Consider the following 12,748-nt stretch of genomic DNA (forward strand, 5'->3'; position numbering starts at 1 on the left):
TTCCCTCTAGCTTGAAATTTCAGCTTTTCAAATTTGACTCTTGCATTTATGTGATGGGGGAAGGTAGTTGTGTCAACTAAACCACAGTCAGTATGCTTTTTATTTAAAAAAACTATGCTGAAGGTCACCATTATATATAGTCTGCTAATGCACAGAGTATTGTAATTGTAAGAAGCAGCAGGTCTTTATGAACTTTCAGTCATCTTTTCATGGAAATGTATTGCGGAAATAAAGAACAAGGCAAAGGGAATATAACATCTGGGAAAAGTTTGAGTGCTAAAACCTGACTGCTTTAAACGTTGTTCTTCACCATGTGTAAAGTACATGCTTATATTGTGTGGGCGTGTGGATGTTCAGCCTCCACACAAATTAAACTGTCTAAGTGTCTCCCCTCCAAAAACCACCTTTAATTAACTTCTTTAGTCAGACCTGACTCATTGCCCTCCTGCTAATATGGGTTGTCACTTGGCTCAGTCCAGTGACACTGATGGGTAAAAATCACCGTCGTTTAAGCTAAGGCTGTATCAAAGAATTTACTCTACCAGAATAAGTTACTTAGTCAAGTGTCAGAGTAGCAGCCACGTTAGTCTGTATCTGCAAAAAGAACAGGAGTACTTGTGGCACCTTAGAGACTAACAAATTTATTTGAGCATAAGCTTTCGTGGGCTACAGCCTACTTCATCGGATGCATGCAGTGGAAAATATAGTAGGAAGATTTTATATACACAGAGAATATGAAACAGTGGGTGTTACCATACACGCTATAACGAGAGTAATCAAGGTGAGCTATTACCAGCAGGAAAGGAAAAAAAAACTTCTGTAGTGATAATCAAGATGTGCCATTTCCAGCAGTTGACAAGAACGTGTGAGGAACAGTATGGGGGCGGGGTGGGGGTGGGGGAATAAACATGGGGAAATGGTTTTACTTTGTGTAATGACACATCCACTCCCAGTCTTTATTCAAGCCTAATGTAAAGGTGTCCAGTTTGCAAATTAATTCCAATTCAGCAGTCTCTCGGAGTCTGTTTTTGTAGTTTTTTTGTTGTAATATTGTGACTTTTAGGTCTGTAATCAAGTGACCAGAGAGATTGAAGTGTTCTCCGACTTGTCCTCAGCCTGGACCAGTCCACACAAGAGATCCACTTCCTGGACACTACAGTGCTAATATGCGATGGTCACATAAACACCACCCTATACCGGAAACCTGCTGATCATTATACTTACCTACATGCCTCCAGCTTTCATCCAGACCACACCACATGATCCATTGTCTATAGCCAAGCTCTACTATACAACTGCATTTGCTCCAACCCCTCAGACAGAGACAAATACCTACACAGTCTCTCTCAGGTGTTCTAACAACTACAGTACCCACCTGCTGAAGTGAAGAAACAGATTGACAGAGCCAGAAGAGTACTCAGGAGTCACCTACTACAGGACAGGCCCAACAAAGAAAGTAACAGAACGTCACTAGCCGTCACCTTCAGCCCCCAACTAAAACCTTTCCAGCGCATCATCAAGGATCTACAACCTATCCTGAAGGACGACCCATCACTCTCACAGATCTTGGGAGACAGGCCAGTCCTTGCTTACAGACAACCCCCCAACCTGAAGCAAATACCAGCAGCCACACACCACACAACAAAAACACTAACCCAGGAACCTATCCTTGCAACAAAGCCCGGTGCCAACTGTGCCCACATACCTATTTAGGGAGCACCATCATAGGGACTAATCACATCAGCCACACTATCAGAGGCTCATTCACCTGCACATCTACCAATGTGATATATGCCAGCAATGCCCCCTCTGCCGTGTATATTGGCCAAACCGGACAGTCTCTATGTAAAAGAATAAATGGACACAAATCAGACTTCAAGAATTATAACATTCAAAAACCAGTCCGAGAACACTTCAATCTCTCTGGTCACTCGATTACAGACCTAAAAGTCGCAATATTACAACAAAAAAACAAAGTAAAACTATTTCTCCATGTTTATTTCCCCCCCCCCCCCAACACTGTTCCTTACACAAAAAGAAAAGGAGTACTTGTGGCACCTTAGAGACTAACCAATTTATTTGAGCATGAGCTTTCGTGAGCTACAGCTCACTTCATCGGATGCATACTGAATGATGAAGTGAGCTGTAGCTCACGAAAGCTCATGCTCAAATAAATTGGTTAGTCTCTAAGGTGCCACAAGTACTCCTTTTCTTTTTGCGAATACAGACTAACACGGCTGTTACTCTGAAACCTGTTCCTTACACGTTCTTGTCAACTGCTGGAAATGGCCCATCTTGATTATCACTACAAAAGGTTTTTTTTTTTCTCTTCTGCTGGTAATAGCTCACCTTAACTGATCACTCTTGTTACAGTCTGTATGGTAACACCCATTGTTTCATGTTCTCTGTGTATATAAAATCTTCCTACTGTATTTTCCACTGCATGCATCCGATGAAGTGTGCTGTAGCCCACGAAAGCTTATGCGCTAATAAATTTCTTAGTCTCTAAGGTGCCACAAGTCCTCCTGTTCTTTTAGTCAAGTATGACATTGCCCTCTGCTTGCTCATACAGAGGTATTGGCCAGAGAAACTACTGTTGTCTGAGAGTTATGAAAATGGAGTGGATGGTGCCTAGTTAAAGCGTAACTTTACAGTGGTTGATATGATGGGCACTTATATTAGCAATCAAGGCATCTTCGAAAGAACTTGAAAGGAAAAATAAAAGTGGCTGCTGTTTTAAAAGAAAGCATGTTCTTGTAGTAAATGGGAGAAATTGCCCTTGTACAGTGGAAGTTAATGCTCTATTCTGGTAACGTCTGAATGTTGCTCAGACACATTTTTGACTAGTCCACCCACTCTTACCAATAAGCTTTGAAAGAGAAATCACAGTAGAAGTTCTCCTTGGTCACTTCCTTCCTCCCCTCAGCTTCAGGCCAGGAGGTCTTTGTACTATGCAATAACGTGACGGGTGTCTCGCATACTCTTGGTGTAGATGTAGCAGGTTTTGATTAGTTGAGTTTGTTGAAATGTTACTTTGTAACACTTTACTAACAGATAATGGGGCACATCATAGAACCACAGTGAAACAACTGGCAAAACTTTTCCAAAACAGATGCGACAAACTAGTTTTGCAAAATTTGTATGTAAAGATGATAGTTTGTATACACGTCCATCCACTTGTAGGCCACTGGACTTTACGTAGGATATTTTGTATTCAGTCTATAGGGTGCAGCCATACCACTGCTATAGTTCTGATCTGATATGCATAAGTGTGGAGGAGGCAGTAGTAGTGCAAACTTTCCTTACACAGCCCTTCTCGTATATCTTGATCTATCCTAAATGAACTACCTTTTAGAATGAAAGGAATTTGTCTCCATAGTTTGTCCACTCTCTGGCTTTTTCGAGGAGACTGCTAATCCCACTGTAGGTGCACATGGGCCTCATGTACGTGATTATGAGAATCTTTTGAACAGCAGGGTCCACTGGGGCTGCATAAGCGTCCTATGCCGCCTCATGCTCCCATGCCAGTGCATGAAGGGTGGAACAGCTGCGACCCTCACTCAGTTCCCTCTTACCACCCACAGCAGCAACGTAGAATGTAACAAGTGCCCTCTATTCTCAGCTACTGCTCTCCTGAGGCTTCAAAACCGGTCTCAAAAAATTGTGAAGAACTTTACCTTTTCCACTCCTTTAAATTGGATGTTTCTGAAAAAAAGAACTACTACTCTTAGGTAACCCCTTCCCATCCCCGGCTCATACACTCCTCCACACAGTGGGGTAAGGAACTTTGTGCCAGCCACCAGACCTCATGGTGGACTCTAAGCTGTCAGGGTTCAAACTCTGCCCATCCTGTGATGGGCTCATCTCCCTTATGGACAGGAATAGTTGATACCTGTTTTGTTTGGGGGAGAGGGACATCCCAGACAAGTGCTCTGTGTGCCAGACTTTCTCCTTGAGGACTTGCAAGTCTGGGGATGCTCAGGTTACATCTGGTAGAGACATGAGACTTCTCATAAACATCCTGGATCTCAGAGACATCAGGTCAGCCAGTATGGTGTTCCTACTGTCCTCCAAAATTCCACAGTGCAGATGATGATAGACAGCATAAACAGATAAACACGATAGACAGATGATTGATAGATAAACAACGAATCGTCGGCTCAGCACTCCTGTCTTTGGAAGCCATCAAGCTCTGGACATGGAGCTGCCAACATGGAGTAATCCCAATGTCTCTTCACCTCCTGGGAGTCAACAGTGACCTGGCAGACTTTCTGAACAATCAATGACCAATCATGAGTGCTCCCTGTTGCGATCCATCATAGACCCAATGCTCCTTCTGTGGAGGATTGCCGTGACAGACCTGTTTGCCACCAAAGACAAGTCCAAGTGTTGTTTAGTTTTGAGCCCAAGATCGTTACTAGATGCCTTCCTTCTGCAGTAGAACAGAAGCCTCCTCTATGGCTTTTTGCTGACTCATCTGATCCCTAAGGTGATATCCGAAGTCAAACGAGACCAAGCCAGCCATAATCATTGTCATAGCTTCCTCCTGGCCGAGGCAGTTTTAGACTTGTTACTGAAATCCATTCACTTATTCAGGTCCCACCCTGCTGAGACCTGATTTCATAGCTACCGTGGTCAGATACTTCATCCAAACCCACAGTCACTACATTCAACAGCCTGGATGTTGGCTAGTTGAATACCTCAGACAGGGACTGTTCTTGACAAGTCCAGGAAGACCTTGCCCAAAAAGATTTACTTGACAAAATGGAGGAGGTTCTCAATATTGGTGACCCCAACATAGCTTGGATCCTTGGCAGGCTGTGATGCTGAAGATCCTCAATTATTTGCTGTGCCCTGGCTTTTCATTCAGCTCCGTTAAGGTCCCCCTTACATGATCTCAGCTTGCTATCTGCTTGTGCTGTCGTGCTTGGTCTCTCACCCAACAATATTGAAGTTCCTTAAGGATCTTGATATACTTATCCATCAGTCAGAGAACCTACTCTCGCCTGGGACCTCAACATTGTCCTCTTGACACGCACCCTTCCAGCATCTGTCAGAATGGTCCTTATTTCATTTTACTCTGAAGATGAAGATGGTCTTCTTAGTTACTGTTGCTTCAGCTAGGACAGTGGATGATCTCCAAGCATTTATGGCCGACCCCCTCTACACCATATGTTCACAGGGACAAAGTGTTACTGAAACCTCTCCCTAAGTTCATCCCCAACATGATCTCAGAGTTTTTTTCTGAATCAGTCAGTTTACCTGCTTGTTTTCTTCTCAGAACCCCACTCAACACCAGGAGAGAAGTTTTACAAGCTGGATGTTTCCAGAGTCTTACTGTGCTATATTGACAGAACATAACTGTTCAGGCTGTCTCCCCATTTATTTCTCCCTCATTCCGAAGGCCAAGCCCTCTTATCACAAAGGACATCGAAGTGGATAATGCAGTGTAGCTCAGTGTAGTTACCACTTGGTGTACTCCTTTTATGTTAAGGCTTAAGTAACATCCTCCCCCTGCTTCAGAAACGTGCCAGTTTTTGAAATCGACAAAATTCAATGGGTTACTATTCTGTGTTGCCACTTTGCAGAACGTTATGCAATGGACTTAACTACCAGGGCAGGTGACAAGTTTAGAAGAGCAGTACTACAATCAAATTATTGCTCAATGGATAAAGCTAAAACACTTCATTCTCCCTATCCAGAGGGGATACAGCTGCTGGTTGTATTTGGTGGGATCCAGACTGGCATATACTTGAAAAAAAAAGAACGGTTACTTTCCCTATAGTAACTATGAGGCATCCAGGTGTTTGTAGTCAGTGTGGATCCCACAACCTGTACTCCAGCACTGCTTCTCATAGTCAGCTGTCATGGGCTTCTGTGAGGGGACTGAGGGAGGGTTGTGGCCACTTTGCCCTTTATGTCCTCACAGAGGAGCACAAGGAAGCAGAGGTGTGTGTGTAGCATGGATCATAGAATCATAGAATATCAGGGTTGGAAGGGACCTCAGGAGGTCATCTAGTCCAACCCCCTGCTCAAAGCTAAATCATCCCCACCAGGGCTTTGTCAAGCCTGACCTTAAAAACTCCTAAGGAAGGAGATTCCACCACCTCCCTAGGTAACGCATTCCAGTGTTTCACCACCCTCCTAGTGAAAAAGTTTTTCCTAATATCCAACCTAAACCTCCCCCAGTGCAACTTGAGGCCATTACTCCTCGTTCTGTCATCTGCTACCACTGAGAACAGTCTAGCTCCATCCTCTTTGGAACCCCCTTTCAGGTAGTTGAAAGCAGCTATCAAATCCCCCCTCATTCTTCTCTTCTGCAGACTAAACAATCCCAGTTCCCTCAGCCTCTCCTCATAAGTCATGTGTTCCAGTCCCCTAATCATTTTTGTTGCCCTCCGCTGGACGCTTTCCAATTTTTCCACATCCTTCTTGTAGTGTGGGGCCCAAAACTGGACACAGTACTCCAGATGAGGCCTCACCATGTCGAATAGAGGGGAACGATCATGTCTCTCAATCTGCTGGCAATGCCCCTACTTATACATCCCAAAATGCCATTGGCCTTCTTGGCAACAACGGCACACTGTTGACTCATATTCAACTTCTCGTCCACTGTAACCCCTAGGTTCTTTTCTGCAGAACTGCTGCCTAGCCAATCGGTCCCTAGTCTGTAGCGGAGCATGGGATTCTTCCGTCCTAAGTGCAGGACTCTGCACTTGTCCTTGTTGAACCTCATCAGATTTCTTTTGGCCCAATCCTCTAATTTGTCTAGGTCCCTCTGTATCCTAGCCCTACTCTCCAGCGTATCTACCTCTCCTCCCAGTTTAGTGTCATCTGCAAACTTGCTGAGGGTGCAATCCACACCATCCTCCAGATCATTAATGAAGATACTGAAGAAAACCGGCCCGAGGACTGACCCTTGGGACACTCCATTTGATACCGGCTGCCAACTAGACATGGAGCCATTGATCACTATCCGTTGAGCCCGACAATGCAGCCAGGTTTCTATCCACCTTATCGTCCTTTCATCCAGCCCATACATCTTTAACTTACTGGCAAGAATACTGTGGGAGACCATGTCAAAAGCTTTGCTAAAGTCAAGGAACAACACGTCCACTGCTTTCCCCTCATCCACAGAGCCAGTTATCTCGTCATAGAAGGCAATTAGATGAGTCAGGCAAGCCTTTCCCTTGGTGAGTCCATGCTGACTGTTCTTGATCACTTTCCTCTCCTCTAAGTGCTTCAGAATTGATTCCTTGAGAACCTGCTCCATGACTTTTCCAGGGACTGAGGTGAGGCTGACTGGCCTGTAGTTCCCAGGATCCTCCTCCTCCCCTTTTTTAAAGATGGGCACTACATTAGCCTTTTTCCAGTCGTCCGGGACCTCCCCCGATCGCCATGAGTTTTCAAAGGTAATGGCCAATGGCTCTGCAGTCACATCCGCCAACTCCTTTAGCACTCTCAGATGCAGCGCATCCGGCCCCATGAACTTGTGCTTGTCCAGCTTTTCTAAATAGTCCCGAACCACTTCTTTCTTCACAGAGGGCTGGTCACCTCCTCCCCATGCTGTGCTGCCCAGTGCAGCAGTCTGGGAGCTGACCTTGTTCGTGAAGACAGGCAAAAAAAGCATTGAGTACATTAGCTTTTTCCACATCCTCTGTCACTAGGTTGCCTCCCTCATTCAGTAAGGGGCCCACACTTTTCTTGACTTTCTTCTTGTTGCTAACATACCTGAAGAAACCCTTCTTGTTATTCTTAACATCTCTTGCTAGCTGCAACTCCAGGTGTGATTTGGCCTTCCTGATTTCACTCCTGCATGCCCGAGCAATATTTTTATACTCTTCCCTGGTCATTTGTCCAGTCTTCCACTTCTTGTAAGCTTCTTTTTTGTGTTTAAGATCAGCAAGGATTTCACCATTAAGCCAAGCTGGTCGCCTGCCATATTTACTATTCTTTCGACACATCAGGATGGTTTGTCCCTGTAACCTCAATAAGGATTCTTTAAAATACAGCCAGCTCTCCTGGACTCCTTTCACCTCATGTTATTCTCCCAGGGGATCCTGCCCATCAGATCCCTGAGGTTGTCAAAGTCTGCTTTTCTGAAGTCCAGGGTCTGTATTCTGCTGCTCTCCTTTCTTCCTTGTGTCAGGATCCTGAACTCGACCATCTCATGGTCACTGCCTCCAGGTTCCCATCCACTTTTGCTTCCCCTACTAATTCTTCTCGGTTTGTGAGCAGCAGGTCAAGAAGAGCTCTGCCCCTAGTTGGTTCTTCCAGCACTTGCACCAGGAAATTGTCCCCTACACTTTCCAAAAACTTCCTGGATTGTCTGTGCACCGCTGTGTTGCTCTCCCAGCAGATATCAGGGTAATTGAAGTCTCCCATGAGAACCAGAGCCTGAGATCTAGTAACTTCCTTTAGTTGCCGGAAGAAAGCCTCATCCACCTCATCCCCCTGGTCCGGTGGTCTATAGCAGACTCCCACCATGACATCACTCTTGTTGCTCACGCTTCTAAACTTAATCCAGAGACACTCAGGTTTTCTGCAGTTTCATACCAGAGCTCTGAGCAGTCATACTGCTCTCTTGCATACAGTGCAACTCCCCCACCTTTTCTGTCCTGCTTGTCCTTCCTGAACGGTTTATATCCATCCATGGCAGTACTCCAGTCATGAGAGTTATCCCACCAAGTCTCTGTTATTCCAATCACATCATAATTCCTTGACTGTGCCAGGACTTCCAGTTCTCCCTGCTTGTTTCCCAGGCTTCTTGCATTTGTGTACAGGCACTTGAGATAACTTGGTGTTTGTCCTGCTTTCTTAGTATGAGGCAGGAGCCCTCCCCTTTCGCGTTCTCCTGCTCGTGCTTCCTCCTGGTATCCCACGTCCCCACTTACCTCAGGGCTTTGGTTTCCTTCCTCCGGTGAACCTAGTTTAAAGCCCTCCTGACTAGGTTAGCCAGCCTGCTTGCGAAGATGCTCTTCCCTCTCTTCGTTAGGTGGAGCCCATCTGTACCTAGCACTCCTCCTTGGAACACCATCCCATGGTCAAAGAATCTGAAGCCTTCTCTCTGACACCACCTGCGTAGCCATTCGTTGACTTCCACGATTCGACGGTCTCTACCCAGGCCTTTTCCTTCTACGGGATGGACATGGCTATTCAAAAGATTCCAGGCTTGTGCACATGAAAACCCTGTGCTCCTAGAGCAGAGGATACGCACTCACAGCAACCTCTCAAAAAACCATAGTTACTGGAGGGCGACATTTTTACTGCCCCCACTTCCAGAATCAAACCAAAAGTGAAATGCTTCATCTCCCATGGTGGCTAATCCCCTGCCCTATCCCTAAGTGTGACCTTTCCACAAAAATAAGGAGTTTGGAGCAGTTAGATTACAGTATGTGCATGAAATTGAGCTTTTTTAATTTTTAGTCAAGGTACATAACTGACAGGCATAGAAATGGTTTTGTCAGCTGAATAAAAGTTTTCCATCCTGTGCTAGCTGAAGGTGCAGTGTAATGGGGCTGAGAGGATGAAAGAGGAATGAAGATATTATCTAGACTTGGATCCCTGCATAGTCTCCCCTCCCTCCGCCCAAACCCATCCTGCAGTAGGCTGCTAATTTTTAATAAAGTGGCTTAATATAACTAAAAAAGCAGTGAATGCTATTATTAGTCCAACCCCATATTATCTCTGTTCCCTCACTTTTTCTTAATTCTATCTTTGAAACTCTGGCAAGATGCTGTAATTACCACTTTCAAATGATTCTCCAGCCCCCCATAGAACAGGTGAAAAGTAGGCAGGGAGATTACTTCCGAATTCCCTTATGTGGGGACATGCACATGTGGTGTTAGTCCTGATGCACCCTGAATTAGCTTTGGTGGTTTGATCACCATACTCTGAGCTTCCTCAGAAGATAGTACAGCATTGTCTCTTTCCTAGAACAGATGTATGAGTAAATAGAACAGTAGTGCTGTTACTATAGCAACCAGCATTGTGAAATAATAATGCTAACCCTTGTGTAGCTGGCCAGTTCTGAAGAGACCACCACTCACCCTGAACTTGGTCATTCAGGGCTCCCTCCCTTCCACACACCCCCTCCGAAACAGATCTGCGGTGTTGTGCTGGATTTCAGGGAGGGTCTCCAGCAGCAGGACAGGACTTCTGCCAGGAACAAGTCCTGCCTACCACTGGAAAGCCCTTTTTGATTCCTGGCATGTACTCCTAATATGACTCAACTTCCTGTTGATGATCTTCAGTCTGAGTCTTGGGCCCAAGTGGGGAGGGCACATCTGGGGAGAAAATTACAGCACTGAGTAGAGGAAAGGAGAGGGCTGGATAGGAGAGGAGGGTTAATATGCCAAAGGAGGCTACAGTAAGACCTGCAGTAGTTTGTGGGAGACAGTGATTTTTCCAGTGGGTACAGCATAGGATGAAGAGTCAGGACTCCCGTCTCTTAAAAGTATGTCTACACTGCAATTAGACACCCGTGGCTGGCACATGCTAGCTGGCTTGCAGGGCTCGGGCTGCGGGGCGGTTTCATTGCAGTGTAGACTTCTGTGCTTGGGCTGGGTGAGGTGGGAGGGTCCCAGAGCTCAGGCTCCAGCCTGAGCGAAAATGTCTACACTGCAATGAAACCACCCCACAGCCCAAGCCCTGGGAGCCTAAGTCAGCTGACACGGGCCAGCTGCAGGTTTTTAATTGCAGTGTAGACGTACTCTAAGGGAGCTATCCAAAACTTAAATACTGTAGCAGTTAATTTTACTTGTTTACCCAGGTCTGATTGCTAATGTGTGTTTAGCAGATAGCCATGCCGTGTGCAGCCCGTGCTCCCTTCACAGGCTAATAACGAAGTAAGGATTCTGATGTATTTGCGTGAAGCAACAGGGATGGGAAGGGAGAGAGCAGATCTGTCAAGCTGCACCAGCTTGAATGAGGGACACTTTTTCATTTTAAATGTCACAGGGAAATTTGCAGTAAAATCCCTGTCGTGTCTAAGTCCTTTTTAAAACTGCCTTACTTTTAAGTCCCCATGAGAGTTTCTCTGCCCACCACATCATCGCCCCCAAACAAGTGAGCCTGGTGGGCAGGACTGTAGGAGGGAGGCCCAAACTCCTCTAACCGTGGATATATTTACTCGGGTGACACAAGAAATGGCCTTGCAGCTGAAAGTCGGGGTACTGTTAGGAGAAGGTTGTTAACGTTACGTTATTTTTAGTGTGCTTGCTGAAGGAACGTGCACATAGTAATGAAGCATTGCTGTCTCTGTTCCACTTCTTCCCATTTGAGCAGCAGATTGTAGCAATGCTGCAGATGGGGAAACAGTTTGGCGGGGGCTTGAGTATTTATAATCTGGCTCTTCCTATACCTTGCACAGAAAAAATCGTGTGTGTATCTTCCGGTGTGTGTGAGTCAGGCATAGCGGAGGGTCCTGAACAAGATGTACCATATACCCTTTGGGGGTTAAAGAGGAGTCTAGATTCTGGCCCATTCATTCATTACCTACCTCATTGAGAGGCTCACCAAGGGAGGCAATGGCTATTTGTCTATGCATGGAGCTTGGGCTGTGATTCCCAGCACGTATAAACATACTTCTGCCAACTCTCATTGAGCTAGCCCGCTAATAAGAGTAGTGTAGCCCCAGTAGCACTGGCAGGGGCAGCAATGGCACTGGCTAGCCATCCTGGATCCTGTTGGTATGTACATGGGGTGGCTAGCCCATGCTGCCACTCGCAGTTGCTCGTGCTACTGCAGATACACTACTACTTTTAGCACTAGTTTGAGAGCTAGTGAGAGTATGTCTGGGCAAACTTGGAATAACATTTCTAGCTCCAAGTGTAGGTGTAGCCAATGAGTACTAAGTAAGATAGTGAGTTTACAGATGTAATATACCACCATTAAGAAGTGAATGGTGTCTTTTTCTCCTCCCCCTCCCAAAATACTATTACTTTTTTAAAAAGTGCTGTATATTGGGGGCATAATGCAGTTCCCAGGGTTCTGTGTTTCATAGCCAAAAAGCCCCCGAGAGTATGAGTAGTTAGGAACTTAACTTATGTCAGGAGTAGGATGTTTAGTCACAGTGCAGCTGGGGCGGAAGCTACGGATTTGAATTGAAGGTATTTCTGGCTGGTTGAGCTTTGACTTGCTTGAAACAAATCAGTTGAGAAAATATATACTGCCTCTCTCTAAAAACAAGTAATTCCACAATCTTAGTTCTATCAATAAACTTATTGTGAGGAATAATAAACCTAGATTATCTGAGCCTGCAGTGTGCTATCACTTGGTTTATTTCCTAGTGTAAAACTGAGATTACAGTGTCACTGAATGTAAACAGACACAGTCCTAGATTTAGTCCTGTTACAGTTGCTCATGATTCAGGCTATGATTTTGGCACAGGTATTGTATTTTTATTAAAAGTCCTGGAGAGGACGTGGGCAATAAACAATAAATCATGGAAGCCCAGAGTCCCGCCACCCAGGGCTGGAGCCCAAAGCCCTGCTGCCCAGGGCTAGAGCTGAAGCGCTGCACAGTCCCTGACCGAGATCAAGTTGCAGAGGTCTCATAAAATCATGGAATCCGTGACCTCCATGACTGACTCGTAGCCTTACTCATGATTCATTTTTTGCTTAGTCATCTGGCAACTGTGGAATTAAATATGGAATTTATTTTCAGCATCTTGAACAAGTATTGCTGCTTCTGTGAGATCTTACTTAAAAATATGATCTCAGAACTGTGACCTTAGTTTCTTGTGTGG

Source organism: Chelonia mydas, chromosome 1 (genome assembly GCF_015237465.2).
Source record: "Chelonia mydas isolate rCheMyd1 chromosome 1, rCheMyd1.pri.v2, whole genome shotgun sequence".
Lineage (NCBI taxonomy): Eukaryota > Metazoa > Chordata > Testudines > Cheloniidae > Chelonia > Chelonia mydas.